This window comes from Syngnathus scovelli, chromosome 15 (assembly GCF_024217435.2).
Source record: "Syngnathus scovelli strain Florida chromosome 15, RoL_Ssco_1.2, whole genome shotgun sequence".
NCBI classification, from domain to species: Eukaryota; Metazoa; Chordata; class Actinopteri; order Syngnathiformes; family Syngnathidae; genus Syngnathus; species Syngnathus scovelli.
The window spans coordinates 12169824-12196093 of NC_090861.1; the positions used below are offsets into that span (position 1 = coordinate 12169824).

Below are 26270 nucleotides of genomic sequence, written 5' to 3' on the forward strand. Positions count from 1 at the left end.
TCGTGCATACACTCCAACAAACGTTAAGTAGATGTGCGATCACTTGTGTTGGGTTGACAACATTTATCTGAAATCAATCTCAGAGACGGTAGGTCTTTTTTGGCTTAGCGTTTTCTTCTGCGCAGAAGGACGCACCCCAGACACACAGCAAGTGTGGCTGAGATCCGTGCTCTTCTCGAGTTTAGCCGTGCCTTTTATTGAGAAAGAAACAATTGGGCAAGTGTACATGATCGGGTAGGTTCCCAAACAGGAAGGACATTCCATAGTTATATCTCATTAAAGTTAAAGTCAAGTTAAAGTTAAAGTCCCAATGATCATCGTCACACACACATCTGGGTGTGGTGAAATTTGTCCTCTGCATTTAACCCATCCCCATGTGATTTTGATCCATCCCCTGGGGGAGAGGGGAGCAGTGAGCAGCAGCGGTGCCGCGCTCGGGAATCATTTGGTGATCTAACCCCCTAATTCCAACCCTTAATGCTGAGTGCCAAGCAGGGAGGCAATGGGTCCCATTTTTATAGTCTTTGGTATGACCCGGCCGGGGTTTGAACCCACAACCTTCCAGTCTCGTAGAGGGCGGACACTCTACTACTAGGCCACTGAGCTGGTTACCACAGAACAAAGGGGATACTCCTATGGACGGGGCAGTATGGACGTCTCATGACCATTAGCTTAACAAAGACGTAGTCTTAGTGCCTCTGGGAATACATCGCTGTGCCGTACTCATGACTTCAATTTAAATAAGACCTTTGTCTGCTTCAGCCATCCCATGACAATCTCATGATCTGTACATGTCTAGCTAACTGTGGGGCTTATTGTATAGCGCGGCTAATGACTCCAGTCATTAGCCGGCCATATGCCCCCAAGTCATTATCACGAGGCCAGACTGTCACATACTGCGAAGAATCTTGTACACAAAAGTAGTTACATAGAATCCAATGATAAAGAGTATATTTCTCCCAACAACTTGCATGAAGTCTACTTAACCAAACATTGAGTAAATATGGGATAACGTAAAAACTGTCCCGGTCATAAATAGAAACTACAAGGTATAATAAAGAACTTCTCTTTAGCTAAACAAGGAACAAAGGTGTCCTGTTCATAACTAGTGAGAGCCTCTCACAGATAAGACAAGGAAGGGAGTATAAGAACTCCCTAAAACCTGGCAGATGTGTTGGCCTTGAGCGAAGGTATGAGACCACCGGTTCAGGCCGGCCAGCGCTTCTACAAAACTAATTATCCTGACATTTCCCCACTGTTTATCACATATTTGCTCAAATTCACACATCACCGTAAACAACCCCTTTTCTCGACTCTCAGTCGTCGGATCACATTTATGAGGACAAATATGTTTACACCAAAGGATAAACGTTGCGATGTCATCATTTAGAATCCCACGGATCTGGGAAAAGTCTGGTAACACAGATGCAGGAATTTTGCCATCAACATCATCATGTTGCCGCTCAGACATTAGGTATATCTGAGCAATCTCGTCCTCCATGGGCGATATTACTGTAGTGACGAGACGATTAAACCAAGCATGGAGACATGGCATGGAACATCCATACAAGGTGAGCATAGCAGCAACACTGCGACTGATGGTAAAATTGAGGACACAAGGGCGTTATACTTCCCAAAAGCAGTCATCCACTTGTAGTGCTCTTTCCTCCTCGTTTTGAGGGATCGCAGGCCTGCAATCGCCTCCGTCAGGCTCCCACCAGGGGCGGTGTTGTTGGGGATGAAGGTGCAGCATTGTTCTCCAAACATTGCGCAGACACCTTTCTCAGACAACAACATATCATGAGCATTGTGGTTCTGGATCGACATTAGGGAAGGCGTGGCTAGCTGTTCATGCACTGCCTCGAGCCCTGCTTGTGTCTGTTTGCCCAATTTCTGCATGTTGTAATGGATGTAATTTATCCTGTCTACGTTCTTGTTCATCGTTCACCAGCAGCAAATGGAGGACTCCCATCCTGCTGCAATTTGGTCATTTAATTCTTATTAATCAGGAACTCCTCTAGGGACTCCAATTGCATCAATTTCGGTCAAATCATTGTCGCCTCTCAAATTTAAAGGTATTTTGGTTTTTACCAGCTTTTTTCCCAGATCTTGGCATGTTGATGTATATACAATTTTGCTTGACTACATTCTCTGAAAGCAATGGCTTTTTTTTTTCTTTCCTTTTTTCTCTCAATGGATATTATATAGAATGCTCTGTCACACATTTCACAATCCAGTAGTCGTGACAGATTTCACACAATCTTTGGTCAATGGCAACGGTACAACATAAATAATCGGTCGCAAATCCATACATATGACATATTCAATTTTTTTCTGTCTTTGCAGCTTGTTTTGCCATAAGCAATCAATTGTTTCTTTTTTCAGTTACTCTTATAGTTAGTTACCTGAAAAAAAAATTATCCACATTCATTCTAGATATTCATCCCATTCTTTAACATCTACAGCGGTTGTTGACAAAGTACACATATAAACATCATACATTCATGGCAGTCCAGATCCGACACAGCAGATCGTCCTGCAAAGGTCAAATTGATCTTTTAAATTGAAGGCATTCAGTGTTTTTGTTTTTGTTGAAACAAGCTCTACAAAAAAAATAAAAAATTGTTTTGTTTTGAAAATGTTTTGAATATGAATCAAATCCATATGTTGTATAAAGCTGACTGACCTGCCCCACTATCCCTCCTCTTGAGCCATGTGACACGCACCATGGCTCAATATTGCTGCCCATTTGCATAGGTTCTTCGGTAGGGTAGGTCATTTATAGTGCCAAATCACTAATCTTGCCCCTTTTTTCGTCCATAATGGAACTTCACTCTATGGACTTTGTCGCTGCATATCTTTAAAAATGTTTCAGTGATTTAATCTGCTTCTTGTGTGTATAAAATTTGAAGTGTCTTTTGTGCTGCAGCTTTGTGGTTCTGTCTGCAAGCTTGTTACCTCTTGACACCTTATCAGTCTTGTGTGTGTGTGTACTGCACACGTGCACATAGCTACTTTTCGTGGCAATTGGACTGTTTTGACAACTAGCTTAGCAAGTAAATGGATGGCCTCCACGAATGGGGAGCAACTCAGCTAGCAAATGATTAGACATTTTCACTTTCTTGTAGTTTCTTTAGTTACTTTTCAATCGTTTTCTCATTGTTTATCATAAGAATCTTGGAAATTTGAATACAAATCAAAATGTATGTTTTATTTTACTCGACTGTATGATTTAGAGAATCCATATATAGTAAAGTGTTGTATTACTACATATGATTTCATCATTATTTAATTTGACTTTCGTTCCAAAACGCTTCTTAATTTTTCAGTTCACACATCTTCTACATGTGTTACTGGTTCTCCAGTTTTTTTTTTTCTAGTTAATTATCAATCGATTTTTTTAGCATTCAACCTGCTCAAAATCACTCTTTCATCAAAGTCGCTCTATTAATTTTCTATAGTAGTCGCCAACAACTTCAACCATTCAACCTTTCATTCAGGCAATCATTCATCAATGCTCATCATATGCATCTCACACAGTCTCCAAAAAGGAGTCTTCCTATCACATTGGTCCCATTTCATCCAAGCTCACCACACAACATTCATATATCATTTTCAACTCAAGTTTCTTGGTAGAACAATCCACTAATTCAAAAAATAACTTAACAAAAACAAACAATTGGCAAATTAATCGGAATTGTTTCTTTGTTTTTAAATTTAAAGAACTCAATCTCTCAGATTTAGCTTGACTTTAGAATTTTGTATAATCTTGTAACACAACCAATCAATTATTCCTATTAAATGTAGCATTGCAAAATCTTAAATTCACAATTTAGCTTCTCCCAATTCCTGAAAGCATGTTCTGTTGTTTTGTTTACTCCGAATTTCTCATGAGGGCTTGACACTAACATGCACTAGTGTGGATTAGTTTCTGCTCGCAAACAGATTTCTCTCTTTTTCTTTCATTTTTATCTGTCAAAATTGTTTCTGTTCTGCGGTGTAAATTCAACAGTCTAGCAAATTTCTTCAAATGGAAAGTTTAGCCTATCTTCATCAATTTAACACATACGCACACAGATGCACAGCTCTCGCGTGCGGAAGGTAGGTCCCAGCACCAATGATTCGTCACAGGCTGGCCATTTCCTGTGGTCGATCATGAGCTGGTCCCTCCCATGCACACGAGGACAGCCCATTCTAATTTTATTTATGTATCTTCTAGAAGCAAGTTGTATTTCTTTACAACTTGATTTGCATATTTTAACTTTAGTGTAACACAATTTGATCTCTAGTCATTTGTAATTTGCCACCTCAAAAATATTATTATTATTATTATTATTATTATCAAACTCCTCTTGCCCCTCGCTTGAGCCGCGGCTTGAGCTGCGGCCTTGCACCTGCTCACAGAGGCCTTATTGTGTCCTGGTCTGACAAACACTTGTGACCTCATCCGTTTTCATTTTTCTAGCTTTTGTCTCTTGAATTCGTTCTTATCTCTTTGTGAAGATTTCAACCACACTCTAGCACTTCTACCAATTCTTCCACATTTCAAATTTCCTTGTATTCCTTACATATTCTTTCACTTCAGCATGTATTGCATACAATTAAGAAATCTACTCGCCATGAACTTCTCATCTCAAAGAAGAGCAGAGCAAGAGATTTACCGTTCTTATTTCCCATCTTAATTTTAGTAGTTTAAGGTTTTACAATTTTTTTTCACATTTTTTTTCTTTGAGGATCCTCAATGCAGGTTTAAATTGACCTTTCAACAAATTACTAGCCTGTATTAATGCCGTGGATCAATGCTAGAACAGCTATTTAGTCAATTTATCCTACCAGTCACACACTCAATCACACAAACTCTAGCACTTTTTTAGGCCTCATAGCTCGGACAAACCAAAGCCGTATCTCATAGCTCGGACAAACCAAAGCCGTATCTCATAGCTCGGACAAACCAAAGCCGTATCTCATAGCTCGGACAAACCAAAGCCGTATCTCATAGCTCGGATAAACCAAAGCCGTATCTCATAGCTCGGATAAACCGAAGCCGTATCTTTTGTGCACCTGTGGTTTTTTACGCGTTTCACAAACAACAACACAATCACACAACTTCGGGCCTTTAATTTACTTGTCCCCTGGTTCGTTGCACTGCCGGGTCCCGTCAATCCACCTCTGTCAGGCGAAGGCAGACCTAAGATGCTGGCCCAGCGAAGAATTCTTGTCAGGGTTTTCCAGGTTATCTTTATCGTAGGATTATGTTGGAATGCAACAGGTAATAAATACCCTACCTTGTCCTCTTTATCACAAGGTCGTAAAACATCCCCTGACATGTTTGGACTAGAGGACAAGGGCTTTCTACTCAGCATACTCATCCCCCCACTCTGTTTCTCTTAATAAATATGCCCTTGCAGGGTGGAGAGTTCAGACCTCCATTCGAACATCGCTGCACGCACAGCGACAAATGGACTCTCCACCTGCAGGTGTCTAAAAGGACTTACTTGTCTCCCGTGTGGTTCCTGCAAATTAAGTTGGAGTGAGCGAATCTCTAACAATTCTCTTCCCAGGACTTTCTCCTCCAGGTCCTCCTAATGGACGCTGTCTTGTCGACAATGCAGCACGTCCTTCTTCGTCAGACAGATAGCGGGTATGAGGGATCCCGGGTTTCGGCACCAAAATGTTAGAGATTTGCTCACTCCAACTTATTTTGCAAGAACCACACGAGAGACAAGCAAGTCCTTTTAGACACCTGCAGGTGGAGAGCTCACACGTTGAAGAAGTGAAGTCTAAAACTCTCCCTCCTGCAAGGGCATATTTATTAAGAGAAACAGAGTGGGGATAAGAGTAGGCTGAATAGGAAGCCCTTGTGCTCTAGTCAAAACATATCAGGGGGTGTTTTACGACCTTGTGTAGGATGGGACAGCTATCTTATTTATTACCGGTTGCATTCCAACATAATCATACGATAAGGATAATCTGAAAAACCCTAACAGTAACGTTGTCATTGTGTTTCAAATATAAATGTTCTCTACCACTATGATCCTCTCTTTGGTCTTGTTTAATGGTATTCCACTACCCACAACATGCTAGTGAAACACCCAACAAGAATGTGAAACTACTATTATTAGCATAGGGTTAGGGTTGTTTGACTAACGTTTATGTTAGATTACTACATATCTGAGAAAGGCGGTTGTCATCGTTTTGGCGAATGATTTGACCCACATGCAGGAAACCAACTCAGAAGTTCAGAATGAGTGATGAGTGTTTATTGGAGGAGATGCGGTGGAGGCAGAGCGGGAGGATCTGCGCTAGGAGCAAGGAGCAGCAACGGCGGAGCGTGTGGAGTTCAGCCAGACGGGGTGGATCTTGGCGGTGAGCCGTGGAGGGAATCTGCCAACAAATTACACAAGGCTTGGTCAGAGGATACGACGTGGCTATGGCGGAGATCTTACAGCAGACCTGAGGATCAGGAGAACGTGGCGTCGATGAGCAAGAGGGTATCGAGGAGCCAAAGGCACAACCGTGGAGGTGATCACAACAGGTAGGACACGACGAGCAATTGACAGCATGCTCCTTAAGAGCCCTCCTTTAACGGGCCTGATGAGCTCCAACTGGGTCCTCTGCCACTCTGCTCACGGTTGCTCCCTGTGGAAAAAGGAGGTACACCACCCCGGACCCTGACAACAGTAAGACAAAACCAGGAGTTACTGTAGCTACTCTCTGTAATGTAAATTAGTCATGTGTAATCTCTAAAGCCAAAATTGACTGCATATTTACTGCTGATGACTCCTAACATCCTATCACATTTTAGGGCTTTTCACACTGCACGTTCTTAGCCTCGGGGCTATCCTTAGCCATTTTCAATATGAATTTATATTAAAGGAGAACTTACCAAGTGCGAACAAAGTCCATTGTTGTCAATAGATCCGAGGCAACGGTTGAAGATCCGTGCAAAGGTGGGTGCTAGTTGTTCAGCACAGACTTTCAAGCAGGAATGTAACACGCCGTCTGGGCCCGGTGCCTTCCTAATGTTTTGTCTCCGGAACATGTGGCACACTTCTTTCTCGCGGATCTGGAGTGCGGGCGCGGCCTCTGCAAGAGAGTAGGTGACAACGGCGGTGGAGGAGTGGACAGAGCGGTTGTGGGGGGAGGTGAGTATGTGGATTGTGCTGCAGGAGGTCCTGTTGTGTGGGAGGACCGATCAAACCTGCAGTAGAACCTGTTTAGCTGGTTTGCAAGCCTTGGGCTCTCCACAGGACAGGGGGTTCGTTATTTGAAGCCCGTGATGCTCTGCAGACCTTTCCACACTGTTGAGGGATCAGGATTGGCAGAGAGGTGTCTCTCCAGGCTCTCCCCGTAATACTTGCTGGCTTTCCTGACCTCTCGGTTCAGTGTGTTTCTGGTCTGCTTGAACAGGTCCCGGTCGCTGCTCCTGTAGGTCTCCTCCTTGACTTTGCGCAGCCTCCTGAGGTTCGGTGTAAAACAAGGTTTGTCGTTGTTGTACGTGTGGTGAATTGTCTTTGTTGCTCCGCTGGTCTCCAAAAAAAACACTTGGTGGAAGATGGCTGGCTGAGAGAAGGAACACTTCAGTGACACACGGCTGATTGGGAAAATATTTTATTCAACCGATGTCAGAGTGAAGTTTCTCCAAATATTCGAGTGACCCAAAAGCAAAGATGTTAGCTGCTCCCTCTCGTCTCCCAGGCATCGTATCTCTTATACTCTTATATCGCTTTGAATAACAGCTGCGGTTCGACTCTCAGTATACTTGTTGTTTTCGTTGTCCCTAAAAGGCCATCTACTCGGTTCTTTTGTGGTCACGGACAACTGGCCCTTCTACATTCTAGGTACCTATACATTACTGAAACTAAACCTCCCTGTCCAGCACAAATAACCTATGCGTAATCCCACTGCTGCCGGCCCGGTGTTCTAAGGCAACATGCAGAGACACATGCAGGCTAAAATTTACAACATACGTGCAGAAGGTCTTAGTCTGCACACACAGATTCTCACAAAAACTGATGTATGATGTGACAGTGTCAGTGAGTTCATGCAGGTCTGAAGTTGCAGCTTCAGAAACTCCCCAATCGGTGCAGTCAAAGCGAGCTTGGATGTCCTGCCTTGTCTCCACTGTCGACTTCCTCACAGTCCTCACAATAGGCTTAGAAGTCTTTAATTTCTGCCTGTAGGCCGGGATCAGATGAACGAACTACACAGTGGTCCGAGAGTCCTAAAGCCGCACGAGCCACAGAGTGGTATGCATCTTTAATGACGGTGTAGCAGTGGTCCAGTGTCTGTGCCCCTCTGGTGGGACACGTTATGTGCTGTCTGTATTTGGGGAGTTCATGTGCGAGGTTCGCCCTGTTAAAATCATCCAGAACAATGATTAGTGAATTTGGTAGAAGTTTCTCCATGTCTGACACCTGGTCAGCCAGCATCTGCGTGGCTTCACTCGCACGTGCGTGCGGTGGAATGTAAACAGCCGCCATGACGATCGAGGAGAACTCCCGTGGTGAATAGAACGGCCGGCAGTTCATGAAAAGTGTTTCTAAGAGAGGGCTGCAAGACTCTTTCAACACCGTGACATCAGTACACCAACGTTCATTAATATAGAAACAGAGACCACCTCCCATTGATTTTCCAGTGAACTCCGCGCTGCGATCTGCACGCAATAGCCGAAACCCAGCTAACTCCACGGCGTGGTGGTGGGTGCGTCCGTCAAGCCACGTTTCAACGAAGCACAGCGCGACGGATCTTCTCAAGTCCGTGTTCTTTGATGTGAGGAGCAGGAGTGCTTATTGGTGGGGTGGTTATTGGTTTTTATTCAATAACAATATTCTTTGCCAAATTGCAATAGACTGACATGTGCCCATTCAAATGGGTACCACCAGACATTAAACTACATTGATAAACGAGGGCTTAAACGTGATTGTCTGTCTGCACTCGGCATAATTTCTCTGTTTATGTGAACATGTTCACATATGTGTGGGTATGAATTATGTGAACGTATGACTGTCGCGCGGAGAATGATATAGGTGGCTATCCGTTGCGATATTGATATTTTAACAGAGAAAGAATGCTACGCTTTCGCAGAGCATCAAAAATATTGAGATAGCCTCTTATATTTCCTCCCCACGGAAATCTTTAGTAAAAGGCGAAATATTTATTCCATCTGAAGAGAAGAAAGAGAGAGCTGATAATCTGGGTCAAACCGGGCCACCCCACTGCTGGTCAACCAAATTCACAGGCGTTCTCACACTCAAATTGCAGCAACCATTCCTTCTAATACAAACAATAGACGTTCATAGATTTACTATACTTACAAGGACTCAACTTAAATAGAAGGTTTAAACGAGTATTTTGTGTTCATTAATGTCTTTTTTACTTTAAACATTGTTGGCGCACAGGATTGTAGGTACCTGATCGAACACTGACGGCGCTCGTTCTTTCAAACGGTATCACCTATCGATTGGGCGACTATTTTGCAACAGTTGTATGTCTTGGTACGTGTACTTGTAAGGGATCGGACAGTACAGCCAAGTGCGTAGCGACAGACTTTATTGTGGAAGGGGATGATGGGAACAGCTGGCGCTAGAGCGACGACCGGGTTGGAGAGGACAAACGATTCTGCGGGATTTCCAATAGTCAAGCGAGTCAGTATCTCAGGGACTGATGAGCGAAGCAGCATCAAGGGACAGACTGACACTTAGGTGTGCGCTGGCGGCGCTGATATCTCGCTGTCCATGAGCCCGTGGCAGGTGACGGCGATTCCACTGACAGGTGGGCGTGGTCCTGTCGCAGGTGGCGCCAGCACGTGACAGTACTTTTGGTATGAGAGAATAGGAAATGATCCCATCTCTGTGTTTTATTTGAAAATTTGTAATTTCATAACTTTATTCAACACAAATCGGGAAACAAAATACGATCGTAATTTCTCAAATGGTTTCTCAAATTTCAGAAATGCTCTATATCTCTCTTGTGTCGCAAATAATTGAGGCTTTTGACGTTGCTGGCATGGTTTGGAGTGTAATTCACCTCCACTGCGATGGTGGCTGTAATATTAGGTGAACTACGGTAGTAGGAACCTTTGAATAGCGCGGTATTCCTGAGGGGTGAATAAACGAGGGGGGACCCTTTTGACTGTTCAATCCTACTACCGTCTCACGTCTGGTTCTTCAACGTATTACTATTAATTATAAATTAATAGATAACCCAACATGGTGTCAGAAGTGGTGCTAAAAGGAAGATACCACGGAGTTGGAGGTCCCGGACATTGAAAGCCTCACAAAAGGGGGAGCAGGTGCAGTCCGTGTGCGTGACGGTGAGGAGACGCAAGCATGAGAGGTTCCATGTGCCGCCACCGGAGAAATTCACGTTCAAGCCAGAGGAATGGCCGAAGTGGATAAAGCGCTTTGAAAGGTTCAGAGTAGCATCCGGACTGGAAACACAACCTGAGGGAAACCAGGTAAATGCCTTAATCTACACAATGGGAGAAGCGGCCAAGGATATCCTCACGTCATTAAGATTGACTGACAGAGAGATGACCGCCTATGGAACGGTGAGGGAAAGGCTAAATGCACACTTTATTTCAAGAAGAAATGTAATTTTTGAACGAGCCAAATACAATATGTGACAGCAAGAGGCGGGAGAAACTGTGGACAGCTTTATTACTGCACTTCACTGTCTATCGGAGCATTGTGGCTACGGTGCGTTGCATGAAGAAATGATCCGAGACAGATTGGTGGTCGGATTAAAAGACAAAAAACTCTCAGAACAATTGCAGCTAGACCCGGACTTGACTCTAGAGCGGGCCATGACAAAGTGCCGTCAGAGTGAACAAGTAAAGAAACAACAAGAAATGTTGAAAAGTAATTTTAACATGGAAGCAGCAAGCGCGGAACTCAACAGCGTCAGCCTGAAACAGCGTCAGCGAGCCGACACTGCCACCTGCTGGAAAAGTACGGGAGGGCAACAAAAGAGGACAATGGTTAAAAAGACGTTCTCAGAGACCCCAAAACAGACAAAATGTGGGAAATGTGGCGATTTGAAAGGACACAATCCACAACAATGTCCAGCAAGAGAAGCAGCATGCAATTTGTGCAAGAAAAGAGGACATTATGCCAAGGTGTGCCGCACAAAAATGGTGCATGAAATGAATGTCACAGAAGAGAGTGTTGATTTATTTTTAGGGGCACTTAGCAATGGCCAAAATGATGACCCATGGATTGTAACAATATCAATGGGTGGCACAGACACAAAATTCAAAATGGACACTGGCGCCGATGTCACGGCGATACCAGCAAAACTCTACAACGGACAGTTGGCAAAGCTGGAGCACGTCAGCAGAGTTGTGCGTGGGCCAGGAAATGTACCTTTAACGGTGGAAGGAAAATTCAATACTAAACTCCACAAAAATGGCAAGGAAACAATGCAAGACATTTATGTCGTGAAAGAACTAGGATTCCCACTATTGGGACGGCCAGCACTAAATGCACTGAAGTTAGTAGCTAGGCTTGATACAGTGACTCTCGACTCAAAAGCTAGAGTAAAACAACAGTTTCCCAACCTGTTCAATGGATTAGGGAAATTGGAAGGAGAATACGACATTGTGTTGAAACCCGATGCAGTGCCATTCTCAATCGCTACGGCAAGACGTGTTGCGCTGCCACTACTTCCAAAGGTGAAGGAGGAGTTGGCGAGAATGGAGTCACAAGGCGTCATCAGTAAGGTGGAGGAACCAACCGAATGGCGTGCCGGAATGGTAGTGGCACCCAAGCCCAACGGAAAAGTACGGATATGCTCTGACCTCACAGAACTAAATAAATCTGTGCAGAGGGAGCGACATCCACTTCCAGCAGTGGAACAGACACTGGTTGAAGCTGGTGGTTGAAGCGCTGGTCTTTATGTTTGAATGTGACAACAGCCAGGAACAGCCATGATTAATGAGCAACAGGACAAGGTGTGTCCTTTCATCAAAAAAGAGGAGGCGGAGCCAGAGCAACTTTGATAAAAGAGGAGGCGAAAGAGAAGGAAGAAGAGGATATCTACAGTATGCCCTCAACTTGTCTCTCATTGAAAAGTATAGATGAGGGTCAACATGAGGTGAGCAAAGCGGCGGAGCCTGCAAGAAGCAGCTCTCGTCAACACACGACAACAGAAGATAATCGAGCCCACCGTTGAGGATCGCAAGCAGACGACCTCTTAGCTCCAACATCAGATTGTGATGACATGCTGTCACATGCTTCTGATGCTGCAGATGATGAGTCAGAAGTTGATATTTTATACCAAACACTGGAAATGTTCTCAGTGTTGGAAAATGTAAGATATCTTTTTCCAGATCACTTTGTGGCTGAAGATTCTCTCAGAAGGTAAACTTAAAAATACATGCAAGAACACACATAGGTGAAAAATATTAGTTTGTGGCCAAAGATTCACTCAGAACAGTCACCTAAAAATAATCACAAGAACCTACACGGTTGAGAAGTCAAGTCCAGTCAAGTTTATTTGTATAGCCCTAAATCACAAACAGTCTCAAAGGGCTTCACATAGCCAAAATTGACAATTATTCTCAAAGCATCCCCTGATCATAAGCTCCCAAAAGGGCAAGGAAAAACTCAAAAAACCCCTACCAGGGGAAAATGAGAAACCTTGAGAAGGGACCACAGATGGAAGGATCCCCCTTTCAGGATCACCAGGTTATAATGGATGCAGAGAGTACAAAAGTAATACATAATATGAAAATCAATGAAAAAAATGGATGTCGGAGGTGTCCTCGATTGTCCTGGCAGTGTCCTCAAGGGGGCCGATCCGCAGCTCCCCCATCCCGAACTGGTCCCCGAGAATCCAGCCAGCCGCTATCCGCTTTTGAGCCACCTAACCCCCTCCCCAGCCGGGGAGGAGGTGGGCAGAGAGAACAGAACAAACTCCGGCCAAATCGGCCATCACAAGTTAGTTAAAGGCCATCTCATAGAAATGTGTCTTTAAACGTGTCTTAAATGTTTCTACTGAGGTAGTAGTTCTAATATCCATTGCTAGGGCATTCCAAAGCTCTGGAGCCCGAATAGAGAATGCTCTAGACCCTGCAGACATTTTCTTGGCCCTCGGTATAACTAAAAGACTAGCGTTTTGCGAACGAAGGTTACGAGACGGAACATAAGGAACGACTAGGTTGACGAGATATGAAGGCGCTAAGCCATGCAGTGCTTTATAGGTTAGTAGAAGAACCTTGAAGTCACATCTTAAATGGACCGGGAGCCAATGTAATTCGGCTAATATTGGGGTAATGTGATCAAATTTTCTTGACCGTGAGAGCAGCCTCGCAGCGGCATTTTGCACTAACTGTAGACTTTTAATACTGGATTTAGGAAGACCAGAGAATAATACATTACAGTAGTCCAGGCGCGACGTGACGAACGCATGTATAATAGTTTCCGCATCCCCGGTCGAGAGGATAGGACGAATCTTAGCAATATTACGAAGGTGAAAAAACGCAATCCTGGTTATATTCTTAATGTGTTTTTGTAAGGAGAGCGTTTGGTCAAATATTACCCCGAGATTAGTTACCGTATCACTCTGAGTGATAGTACGGTTATCTATAGTTATAGTGGTTTCCTTAAATAAATGTTGATAACGAGTAGGACCAATTATCAACATCTCAGTTTTATCCGGGTTAAGACGAAGGAAGTTGAGAGACATCCATTGTTTAATCTCCGCAAGGCACGCCTCGAGATTACAGCAGTCCTGTGGATCTGTCATCGATAACGGCATATATAATTGGGTGTCATCCGCGTAGCATTGAAAACTAATATTCTATTTACGTATTATGCCCCCAAGCGGAATCATATAAATATTAAATAAAATCGGTCCGAGTACCGATCCCTGTGGGACACCACAAGTAACATTATAAAGCTCAGAGGACGTATTACCATGGACCACTCGGTGCGTCCTGCCTGATAGATAGGAATTGAACCAGCTTAGTGCTGACCCTGAGATACCAACACAACTTTTAAGACGCCCTAATAAAATATCGAAGTCTACAGTGTCAAAGGCAGCACTAAGATCAAGTAGTAACAATACAGACGACATATTTGAATCCATAGCTATGAGGAGATCATTAGTCACTTTAGCAAGTGCTGTCTCTGTAGAATGATTGGCTCTAAAACCAGACTGAAAAGAGTCATATCGATTATTATCGACCATGTAATCAATAAGCTGCTGTGCTACTACTTTTTCGAGAAGTTTTGCTATGAATGGGAGGTTTGAAACTGGCCTATAATTACTGAGACAGTCCGGGTCAAGATTTGCTCGCTTAAGTAGTGGTTTAATAATAGCGGTTTTAAAGGCCATTGGCACTATCCCAGAGGAAACAGACAGATTGATTATATTTAAGATGGACGGTCCTAAAATTGGAAATATTTCTTTAAGTAGTTTGGCTGGAAGCGGGTCGAGTAAACATGTTGTTTGTTTAGCCGTACTAACCAATTTTGTAAGCATTTCAAGGGACACGCTTTTAAAATTTGAGAGGGTTATTGCATGATCCCCAGCGCTAGTAACCGGCGGAGCGATTGGCATGGTATTCTTGATCTCGTCCCTAATGGACTCAATCTTTTGAGCAAAAAATTTCATAAACTCGTCAGCTGAGTGGAAGGAGCTATCGGGGGTCGGCTGGCGCAGAGTTAGCTTTGCCACTGTATCAAATAAGTATTTAGGATTATTTTTATTAAGATTAATGACTTGCGAAAAATAACGAGTTTTTGCTAAAATAAGCGCATCTTTATATTTCAGGAGGCTGTCCTTCCATGCCTGATGGAAAACCTCAAGTTTGGTTAAACGCCATCTGCGCTCATGCTTTCTACATAATTGTTTAAACGTACGTGTTTCATCTGTGTACCACGGAGTTGGCCATCTACGGCGAGTTTTCAGACGTAGCGGTGCCACAGAGTCGATGGCTTTTAATAATGTCGCATTGAATTCATTTGTAAGATTATCGATAGAGCCACTGTACGCGGGAAACATGGCGGTTGCCGGCGACAGTAACTCAGATAGCGCAGTTGCAGTCATGGAGTTAAAATTACGGCTGCTATAATTCTGATTGCTCTCTTGTCTTTGACAAGGAACTAAAATTTCAAATTTTATTAAAAAATGATCAGACAGAACAGTAGTGTATGGCAGTACTGTTATATTTGAGGTTGCTAGTCCTCGGGATAATACCAGATCTAAGGTATTTCCATTCTTATGCGTTGCTGCCTGTACAGCTTGCGTAAAACCAAACGTATCGATTAAAGTTTGAAATGCCGAAGTCAGTGGTTCCGACGGTGAATTCATGTGGATGTTGAAATCACCCATGATAACTATATTATCTGCATTTGTCACTAGATCAGCCACAACTTCTGAAAATTCATCCAGGAAGCCAGAGTAAGCCCCGGGTGGGCGGTAAATAACAACAAGATAGAATGACGGTAACGCAGTGGATCGCACAATGAGAATTTCAAATGTTTTAAATACGTGAATTGAGCGAGGCCTAAATCTAAGCTCAGAATTTGAGATGAGGGTGACACCCCCACCCTTTTTTCGAGGGCGAGCCACATGCGAGCTCACAAAATTTGGAGGCGAGGCCTCGTTAAGTGGCAGCAGTTCATTAGGTTTTAACCAGGTCTCGCAAAGACCAAAAACATTTAGATTATGTTCCATGATAAGGTCATTAACGAGAACTGCTTTCGTATGAAGTGATCTAATATTCATAAAACCGAATTTAAGTGTAATTGGTTGATCAGGGTGCGTATCTATCGAAGGATTTTTAAACGGGATGCGAGTAAAATTGTGTTCTCTAGGCCTAATATCACCTCTCAAAAGTTTATTAGGGCGGTGGGATGAAACGACCGTGGGAATTTGTTGATGAGTATTTGTTACACATGTGAAGTTATCTAAAACAGGCACCGTTTCATCAGCAAGACCGGTCGGGACGGAGTGATTGGATTTGTCTACTACCCCAGTAGAAAGTGTGTTTATGTGTACTGCAGCACTATTTAAACTGTCGCGCTCTAGTCTACACGAGGAGCTATGTGTATGCTGAAAGTCTAGCCTAGCGCTAGTTAACTTTAACTTAACAGACTCCAAACCCATCCTCACAGGTGGTCTAATCACCTGTGCCCTGGCCTGCTCTAAAGTGACCTGTCATGAGTGGCTCAAACAGTAATCTATATTCCTAGAAAGAGTGAAGGCGCCTTCACAGTTAGGGTGAAGGCCGTCCTTCCTCAGCAGGTCGGGGCGGCCCCAGAAGGAGGACCAGTTATCTATAAAATACAGTCCCTGCTTTTTACAGAACCCAGCCATCCATCGATTAAGGGAGACTAATCTACTAAACCTCTCATCAGTGCCTCTCCCAGGCAGGGGGCCAGAGACAAATACTCGATGCCGACTCATCTTTATGGCAAGGTCACAAGTCCTCGCTATGTTTTTCTTTGTGATCTCTGACTGTCTCATCCTAACATCATTGGAGCCGACGTGTATCACTATGTCCGAGTAGCTAGTGTTGTTGGAACTACGCTGTTGACTAGGCCTATTGCGAGTCAGCTCCCTAAGATTAGCTTCTATGTCAGGTGCTCTGCCCCCAGGAATACACATTACCGTGGCTGGATTTTTAAGCGTAATGTTGCGGGTAATGGAGTCGCCTATGACCAAAGTGCGAGGGCCAGCAGACCGAGATGACTTTGGACGGCTATGCGTCTTACCTGGCTCATCGCGATTAGCAAGCCGTTTGGGGCTAATGCTAACCGGGCTAGCGGGCTGACTACAGCCCGCGTCTGTGTCCGCCGCAACTACTGTTATCGCACTATTCTGCTCTAACTGGCGGACACGTCCCTCTAGCAGAGACAACCTCTCTAAGAGAAGGGTGCAGTTGGTGCACGAAGCCGTACATACCTCTTGGTCCGCTGCCATACTTTGTGTCCGAAGAGCGACGATCTGTCAGAACAACCCGGAAGCAGAGAGCTGGAGAAACCTTTTTCCTGCCCAGTTCCTGGCCAAATATTCTCTCAGAAGGGTGACTTAAAAACACACACAAATACCCACACCCATGAGAAACCTTTTTCCTGCTCAGTTTCTGGCCAAAGATTCTCTCAGATGGGACACTTAAAAACACATGCAAGAGCACACACAGGTGAGTAACGGTTTTCCTGCTCAGTTTGTGGCCAAAGATTCTCTCAGAAGGTAAACTTAAAAACACATGGAAGAACACACACAGGTGAAAAAAAATGTTCCTGCTCAGCTTGTGGCCAAAGATTCTCAGAGAAAGGAAGCTTAAAGAGACACACAAGAACCCACACTGGTGAGAACCCTTTTCCTGAAATATAAAGATGCACTTATCTTAGCAAAAACTTGTTATTTTTCGCAAGTCATTAATCCCAATACAAACAATCCTAAATTATTATTAGTTCAAATTTTAGGTCCGTCTGTCTTAAATATAATTAATCTGTCTGTCTCCTCTGGGATAGTGCCAACAGCCTTTAAAACTGCTATCATTAAACCGTTACTTAAGCGACCAAATCTTGACCCCGACTGTCTCAGTAATTATAGGCCAGTTTCAAACCTCCCAATCATAGCAAAACTTCTTGAAAAAGTAGTAGCGCAGCAGCTTATTGAGTACATGGTCGCCAATAATCAATGTGAATCTTTTCAGTCTGGTTTTAGAACTAATCATTCCACTGAGACAGCACTTGCTAAAGTGACTAATGATCTCCTCATAGCTATGGATTCGAACACTTCATCGGTATTGTTACTACTTGATCTTAGTGCAGCCTTCGACACTGTAGACTTCGATATTTTATTAGAGCGTCTTAAAAGTTGTGTTGGTATGTCAGGGTCAGCACGAGGCTGATTCTATTCACATCTATCAGACCGGACGCACCGAGTGGTCCATGGCAATACGTCCTCTGAGTTCTATAATGTCAATGTTACGCGGATGACACCCAATTATATATCAAAGTCAAAGTCTCCTTTACTGTCAATTCCTCCGCATGTCAAGACACACAAAGAGATACACATATATGCCGTTATCGATGACAGATCTGCGGGACTGTTGTAATCTTGAGGCGTGCCTTGCGGAGATCAAGCAATGGATGTCTCTCATCTTCCTTCGTCTTAACCCAGATAAAACTGAGATGTTGATAATTGGTCCAACTCGTTATCAACACTTATTTAAGGAAACCACTATAACTATAGATAACCGTACTATCATTCAGAGTGATACTGTAACTAATCTCGGGGTAATATTTGACCAAACGCTCTCCTTTCAAAAGCACATTAAGAATATAACCAGAATTGCATTTTTTCACCTTTGTAATATTGCTAAGATTCGTCCGATCCTCTCGACCGGTGATGCGGAAACTATTATACATGTGTTCATCACGTCGCGCCTGGACTACTGTAATGCATTATTCTCTGGTCTTCCTAAGTCCAGCATCAAAAGTCTACAGTTAGTACAAAATACTGTTGCAAGGCTGCTCTCACGGACAAGAAAATTTGATCACATTACCCCAATATTAGTCAATTTACATTGGCTCCCGGTCCATTTAAGATGTGACTTCAAGGTTCTCCTATTAACCTATAAATCATTGCATGGCTTAGCGCCTTCATATCTCGCCAACCTAGTTGTTCCTTATGTTCCGTCTCGTAACCTTCGTTCACAAAATGCTAGTCTTTTAGTGACACAGAGGGCCAAGAAAATGTCTGCAGGGTCTAGGGCATTTTCTATTTGAGCTCCAGAGCTTTGGAATGCCCTACAAATGGATATTAGAACTACTACCTCTCTAGAAACATTTAAGACACGTTTAAAGACACATTTCTATGATATGGCCTTTAATTAACCTGTAGTGGCCGATTCGGCAGGAGTTTGTTTTTGCTCCCTCTCCCCATCCCCGGTGGTTCGGTGGCACTCAAGCTGAGAGCGGCTATCTGGATTCTCGTGGACCACTTCAGGATGAGGGAACTGCAGCTTACCTTCCTCGAACACACTGCCAGGACAATCGAGGGCACCTCTGGCAGCTCTTCGCTTTGACTTGGACATCCACTTTTTCATTGATTTTCATATTAAGTATTTTAGGTGCCCTCTCTGCATCCATTGTAGCCTGGTGATCCTGAAAGGGGGATCCTTCCATCTGTGGTCCCTTCTCAAGGTTTCTCATTTTTCTCCTGGTAGGGTTTTTTTGAGGTTCTCCTTGCCCTTTTGGGAGCTAAAGATCAGGGGATGCTTTGAGAATAAGTGTCAATTGTTTGTCTATGTGAAGCCCTTTGAGACTGCTTGTGATTTAGGGCTATACAAATAAACTTGACTTGACTTGACCTGCTCAGTTTGTGGCCAAAGATTCTCTCAGAAGGTAAATTTAAAAACACATGCAAGAACACAAACAGGTGAAAACCCTTTTTCTTACTCAGTTTGTGGCCAAAGATTCTCAGAGAAGCGAAACTTAAAAAGACACACAAGAACCCACACTGGTGAGAAAAGCCTTTTTCCTGCTCAATTTGTAGTCAAAGATTCTCAGAGAAGGGAGAGTTTAAAACACATACAAGAACACACACAGGTGAGAAACCTTTTTCCTGTTTAGTTTGTGGCCAAATATTCTCTCAGAAAGTAAACTTAAAATCACATGCAAGAACACACACAGGTGAAAAACCTGTCTCCTACTCATTTTGTGGCCAAAGATTCTCTCTGAAGAGAAACTTCAAAATCCACTATTTGTCGGACCCCACGAGCGGTGACCTTATATGCAAGGCCTTTTTGTTTTTTTTGGTTTGGCGCCACTGTGAGTGGAAGCCTACCAGCAGTGTTCTCTCTTTTGTACTTTATTTTGTTCTTATCTCCTTTTTCTTTCTTTCTATTTGTCCATTCGGCAATGCTGGTGCCTTCGACTGCACCTCGGCGTGTGCAGATTGTTTCGGATCGGATATTTTTTTTCCCTGGGAGCTGGGATGGCTGTACACATCGGTCGTGACTCTACGATGGCCATCCTGCTCATCCGGCTCATGCTGACCGGGTCTCTCGCCTTGGCCTCGCAGCCGCGACCCGTTTGGGAGGTCCGCTCCCTCGTGCTCGTAGGAACCTTGCCGTACCAGCCCCATGGTGACCATCTGCACGTGTCCCGACTGGGTGCCCGGGACGCTGCTCACACGTTTTCTTGTTTCGTGATGTTTTACGGATTTACGACCACGGTCCATTGGGCGCCGTTGAACTTGACTGCCCTTACACCTGTTTATGGACCCTATTAGGCTATTTTGTGTGTTTTGAGGTGTTCTTTGGAATTGAGGGAGTCTGGTTAGCCGCTGTTACTTTTCTCCTTTGTCTTGTTGCTTTGCTTTGATGGCTTTTAACTTTCGTGCTTACTGGCTTTCTTTGTGGCACCGTTGTGTGGCAGCCTTATAGGAGCCTATTGAGTTGCGCTCATGTCATCTGAGTCTTTTATATACCCGCTCTGTGGTATGAATACTGCTGGGGCCTGAATTTCCCCACCCCCAGGGATCTATAATCAATCAATCAATCAATCAATCAATCAATCGATCGATCGATCGATCGATCAATCAATCAATCAATCAATCAATCAATCAATCAATCAATCAATCAATCAATCAATCAATCAATCAATCAATCAATCAATCAATCAATCATCTGGAGATGATTTTTGTCTGATCGCGCAACTGCAGCGCGTCGCCGACCGCACAACTGCTGCTCGCATTATTGTGACAGAGCGGTCGCTAAAATTTACAAAATATTTTTAAAGTCCTGATGTACTTTCCAGAATTTAAGTGGACCTCAGTGCGCAGGGAGCTTAATTTGGTCCGATCGCGCAACCGCAGCGCACCGGGCGCTCACTGTCGCATTGCTTTGGGAGCGTCTTTGTGTTTTAGGATTGCTTTACTGCTCCCACTTGCTTCCTTTGGAGGCACGATTAGAGTTGATGCAATCCTCAGAGTAACGAGAATCTAATAACGAACTGAGTCAGTTGGCATGCGGGTTCTCTCGGCTCATCTCGCGAGGTTCGACAACCGAATTTCGTCCGACATCCGAAACAAAAAAAAAAATCTCGAATTTTTTGTTCAAATACTGATTTGTTCGAGAACGGGGACATTCAAAAACCGAGGCTCCACTGTACAAAAATTTAAAACCAACCTTCGACGGGGATGAAGCTGTGAACCCAGGTGTGCAGACCACAACGGACTAGCATTTCATCGCCATAACCTCTCAGCCACCTCGTCTTGAAAGTCTTGTGTTGACAAGTCACGGTATGTATGTTGTGCCAAGACACTTTGGATGTGAAGATAATGAAAATCCGACTAGGATGTGATTTGAAATGATGAGTGGCAACCCATCGCCTAAATATCTCAGCCATCACATCTCATGCATGAGTTGTATGGGTGACATGATATGGTATGTACGGTTTAGTATAAGCCGCAAGGTAAAATGATACGATACTTTAGATGTGAAACGAAGAAGAGCTAAGCCACAATAGAAGTGACACTGTCAACAAAGAAAAAGGTTTTTTCAATGTTGTCTTACCCCAAATCTTTGGGATCATCGGATCTGCACAGTTGGATAGTTCCACCAACATTTTAAGATCAACATTCCTTCATGGTTTGCCTGGGTGTCCTGGCTGAAGATCCTAAATAAAAGACCCTAAACTTATTGTGATATCATATCGGTCATGATCGTATAGCATGGTGGCCGTAGCATCCTCGGAACGAATCTGGGTCATGGCGTAATTAAATTACTTTGCTGAATTTGTCCGTTGTTCACTGTTGCCAAACAGACTTCTGTTGAACACAAGCTTCCAGACATTACGTCCACCTACGTTTTAACATCAACTTTATTTTATAAAGTTCTTCCTAATTCATCTTGGCGAAACTCCCTCAGGCGTTCCCATCTTTTTTTTAGGCCTGACTGCCACGAGGTAGCGGTAGACACACAATTACGACCCTGGAAGTGCACGCCCAAACCGACTATGATATTAATCAGAATTCATTAATCACTGAAATCCAGTCCTCAGGTCCATGTCATATTCGCTATCAATCGGAACGTAACGAAGCTGTTTCTACCCAGTCACGAACTGGGGACTTTTCGCGTGTTAGGCAAACGTGATAATCACACTATGGAAACATCTGCTACGGTGGTGCACCTTACTTACTGGCCCAAAGTGTCCCTCATTCATTCACATCTTCAGTGAAACCTCCCCAAATCCCCATTCAAACATGCAAAGCATACTATTCGACATGAAAGCAAATCCATTTGTATCATATAAGGACTTTTGACTTGTGATCTGGTGCTACCTCTGTGGAGTTTGTAGGTTCTCCCTGTGCCTGCGTAGGTTTTCCTTGGGTTTTCCTCCCACATCACAAAAACATGCTTGGTCAGCCGATTTAGTAATCCAAATTGCCCATAGGTGTGGTGCAAGTGCGAATGATTGTTTGTCTCTGTGTGCCCTTCGATTGGCTGGCAACCAGTTACAATATGTCCCCCGCCTACTGCACCATTGGCTGCTGGGATAGGCTCCAGCTCGCCTGCGACCCCCCGCGGTACAGATAATGAACGGAAAGGATGGAAGTGAATGGGGATCCAATTAGGGCCTGAAGAGGGAGCCACAGCAATGTGCAGATACTCTTATTAGTTTATACAAACATATACACTTCATCATATCAATCAATGTGTAAATAATTTACCCAAACATAGTTGCTCAATCAGAGCACAGACACAGCACACAGAGCTTTGTGACTTTCACTTACACATAGGCAGTGAGCACAGACACGGCACACAGAGCTCAGTAAAGTTCCACAAAACATTCAGTAAATAACAGGATATTCAGGTGATAACAGAACATACCTTATCCTTCCCTCCCATTCCCTTCCTTGTTCCTGCTTTTGGTCAGTATAAAGCCTTCTGATCTGGAGTGTGACCTTGTTGTTTCTTCTGCTGAAGTGCCTTGTGCACTGACCGCCATTAAACAACCTAATATCTGTTACAAAAACTGTTACTTCACATTTTTGTTTTCCTTGCTTAACGATGGACATCTTGAACAAAACGCAACAGCCCGTTTTAGCTATGCTATTCACAGCCTCGGCTTGACAAACTGAGCTTCAATTCCCTGACACAAAGTTTAAAATCAAAAGGATCTTAAGACTTGTTTCCAACCAGGGACCTTAAGCGTGTGAGGCAAATGTGATAACCACTATACCGTGGAAACTGCGCTGACACACATAGCCTTTTGAAGAGCCTGGCAAAAGTTATACAAAAGTGCGAAACCTAGTTTTCACCCAGTCTCAAATCAGGTACCCTTTAGCGAAACGACTTAGCCTGGGCTCGGCAAATAGGGCTTCAATTCCCCGGCGCGGAGTTCATTTCTTTGAATGAAAACATTGCTTTTGCTGGCACAGTTTTGAAAAGCAAATCAAAAAGTTCATAAGTGCCTGCTTTCTTCCTCACTCACTTTTGTTGAACTTTTGCCGGGCTTCTCAAAATGCTTTGGACGTCACAGCAGTTTCCATAGCGTAGTGGTCATCATGTTCTTCGAAGATGCGAAACAACCCCTGTTTGAGACTGGGTGGAAACAATGTTTTCTAAATTTATTTGTCAGTGTTGTCTGCTTTGCAAAGTGTGCCAGGGACACCTCTGCAAATGTGAGCCAGAAGCTCTCTGAGTCAGCAACAGCCAGGTGTGCGACACTCCGCTAAAATGCTCCCCTGACCACGTGTAGGGTGAAACCAGCCTCTAATCTGTGTTTCCATTTTTTTTTTTTTTACCTTTAACTGTCAAGCCAACTCTTTCCTTCTTGGCTTGGCCAGCTGACTGCAGACCCACTCCAGAACTGCCTCCAGTTCATCCATCCAGAAGACATTCAGTGAGTGCAACTTATCAGGGCACAACCTAGTGGAGCCTAATCTGTTGGTTCATGGTCACCCCTTATGAACGTTAAAACCTTTTCATGCCCATATCGCTTATTTCGAGTTGCTTTTATTGTTCATCTTGTCATTCGATGATATTCTCATTCTTGGGTATCCTTTCACCATAGTTAGTTTATTTTTTATGTATTCATTATAATTTCAATGTAGATTTGGTAAATAATGTCCACATTATACAGCTGCATTGAGTATTGTTTGTGTGTGCGTGTGTGTGTGTGTGTGTGCGTGTGCGTGCGTGTGTGTGTGTGTGTGTGTGTGTGTGTGTGTGTGTGTGTGTGTGTGTGTGTGAGTGCGTGTGCGTGCGTGTGTGCCTGTGTGTTCATGCGTGTGTGTGCGTGTGTGTGTCTATTCCATGGTGTAATGGTTAGCACTCTGGACTCTGAATCCAGTGATCCGAGTTTTAAGTTTCAGTGGGACCTCAAATATTTGGTCATATAGTATTTGATAAAGTAGTCACATGTTCTCCAAGTTACAATGTCAACTGGTGGAACTTACTTTAGATCTTGGATGGTTTTAAAGCTAATGCTCTTCTGGATTACCGTGTAATCGGTCGAGACCGGCTTCCTGCTTATCCGGCTGGTGCTGACGGGTCCCTCGCCTTGGCCTCGCAGCCTTGTGCTCGTCGGAACCAACGACCTTCGCCGTGCAAGCCCCGTGGTGACCATCTGCACGTGCCCCGACTGGGTGCCCAGGGTGCCTGTTTTGTGATGTTTTCACCGATTCACGACCACGGTCCTTTGAGCGCCGTTGAACTGGACTGCCCTTTCACCTGTTTATGGACCCCGTGGAGTGTATTTTGTGTGTTTTGGGGTGTTCTCTGATATTGAGGGGTGCTAGTTGGCAACTGTTACATTTTTTCCTTTGTCTTTTTGCTTTGGTTTGCTGTGATGTCTTTGTGGCGCCGTTGTACGGTGCCTTATGAGAGCCTATTGAGTTGCGCTCATGCCATCTGTGTGTCTTTTGTGTACCCGCTCTGTGGTATGGGTTCTGCTGGGGCCTGAATTTCCCCACCCCCGGATCAATAAATGTTCAATCAATCAATCAATCAATCAATCAATCAATCAATCAATGTTTGCATGCTGTGATTGTGAGCAATACAAGTTCAAGTCTTGGTGGAACTTCCAATTTGTCAAAGTCAAAGTCAAAGTCAGCTTTATTGTCAATTTCTTCACATGCCAAAGACACACAAAGAAACCGAAATTTCGTTCCCCCCTATCCCACGGTGACAAGACATGGCCCACAACAGACAAACAAGTAAACAAGTATAACAAAAGCGTCCCGAATAAATAATGAATAAATAACAACAAATAAATAAATAAATAAGAGGAGCAAAAAAAAAAGGAGCAAGTGCGCGTACAGCAGACATTCCAGAAAATAGCGCAACAGTGCCGCACGCTACGCAGAAGGGGGTAGCGAGTTCAGGGCCCTAACAGCCTGGAGAAAGAAGCTGTTGGCGAGTCTGGTGGTGCGGGAGCGCAGGCTCCTGTACCTCTTCCCAGAGGGCAGAAGGTCAAACAAAGAGTGAGCCGGGTGACTCACATCTCTCGCAATCGAGGTTGCCTTGCGGGTGAGATGGGAGGTGTAAATGTCCTTCAGGGAGGGGAGCGAAGCACCAATAATCTTACCAGCCGTATTCACTATGCGCTGCAGGGCCTTCAAGTTCTGTTCAGTGCAGTTACCACCCCAGACAGCGATGCAACTGGTAAGGACGCTCTCAATGGTGCCACGGTAGAATGTAGTCATTTACATGGAAAAAAAAAAAAAGAAAATTCCAATTCAGTACTTTGTGTACAGCCCTATGAGTGTGTAAGCCCTGCCTCCACTACTTTTGTCACTTTCGTAAAATGAGCGCTAGTGCATTGTGCTCAGAAAAAATATGCTCCTCCTTCTGCCACTGCTAGGGTTCTATGGTGTAATGGTGAGCACTCTGGACTCTGAAGCCAGTGATCCGAGTTCAAGTCTCGGTGGGACCTCAAATAATTTGTCATTTAGCTGGGAAAAATTTACAGATGGCAGCAGCTTGTGGGCTGCCCCATGAAATCGTATGCTTCCCTACACCTGAGGGTTCCATGAGCACTCTAGAGTCTGAATCCAGTGATCTCAGTTCCAGTCTCGGTTGGACCTCAAATCTTTGGTCATATACAGTCATATGCAAAAGTTTGGGCACCCCTAATCAATTTCAAGATTTTCTTCATAAATCCTTGGCTGTTCGGATCAGCAATAGCAGACAGACACAGTGATATTTGAGAAGTGAAATGAAGTTTATAGGAGTTACAGATTTGTCAAGAAGAATGGTCCAATATACCTTCAACCAGAATCCACACTCTCATTGGAAG

At 44.0% G+C, this 26270-nt stretch overlaps 3 long non-coding RNA genes and 2 other non-coding genes across 6 annotated transcripts; 2 read left to right on the plus strand and 3 right to left on the minus strand.

Moving 5' to 3' along the window:
* Positions 1-6238: 6238 nt before the first annotated feature.
* On the minus strand, positions 6239-7011 carry LOC125982075 (uncharacterized). Its single transcript, XR_007486242.2, has 3 exons — positions 6887-7011; positions 6454-6671; positions 6239-6384 (listed from the first exon to the last, which is right to left on the minus strand). It is a non-coding gene; the product is annotated as an uncharacterized lncRNA (long non-coding RNA).
* A 2060-nt stretch (positions 7012-9071) lies between these two features.
* On the minus strand, positions 9072-9186 carry LOC125982847 (U5 spliceosomal RNA). Its single transcript, XR_007486504.1, has one exon. It is a non-coding gene; the product is annotated as a U5 spliceosomal RNA (small nuclear RNA).
* A 3284-nt stretch (positions 9187-12470) lies between these two features.
* LOC137840967 (uncharacterized) lies at positions 12471-21286 on the minus strand. 2 transcript variants are annotated; one of them, XR_011088210.1, is made up of 2 exons: positions 21155-21286; positions 12471-17039 (listed from the first exon to the last, which is right to left on the minus strand). It is a non-coding gene; the product is annotated as an uncharacterized lncRNA (long non-coding RNA). The 2 variants fall into 2 exon arrangements; XR_011088209.1 differs by lacking the exon at positions 21155-21286 and adding an exon at positions 18991-20494.
* Positions 21287-21400: 114 nt separating this feature from the next.
* Positions 21401-24979, plus strand: LOC125982089 (uncharacterized). Its single transcript, XR_007486257.2, has 2 exons — positions 21401-23873; positions 24454-24979. It is a non-coding gene; the product is annotated as an uncharacterized lncRNA (long non-coding RNA).
* An 856-nt stretch (positions 24980-25835) lies between these two features.
* trnaq-cug (transfer RNA glutamine (anticodon CUG)) lies at positions 25836-25907 on the plus strand. Its single transcript has one exon. It is a non-coding gene; the product is annotated as a tRNA-Gln (tRNA).
* The last annotated feature ends 363 nt before the right edge of the window (positions 25908-26270 follow it).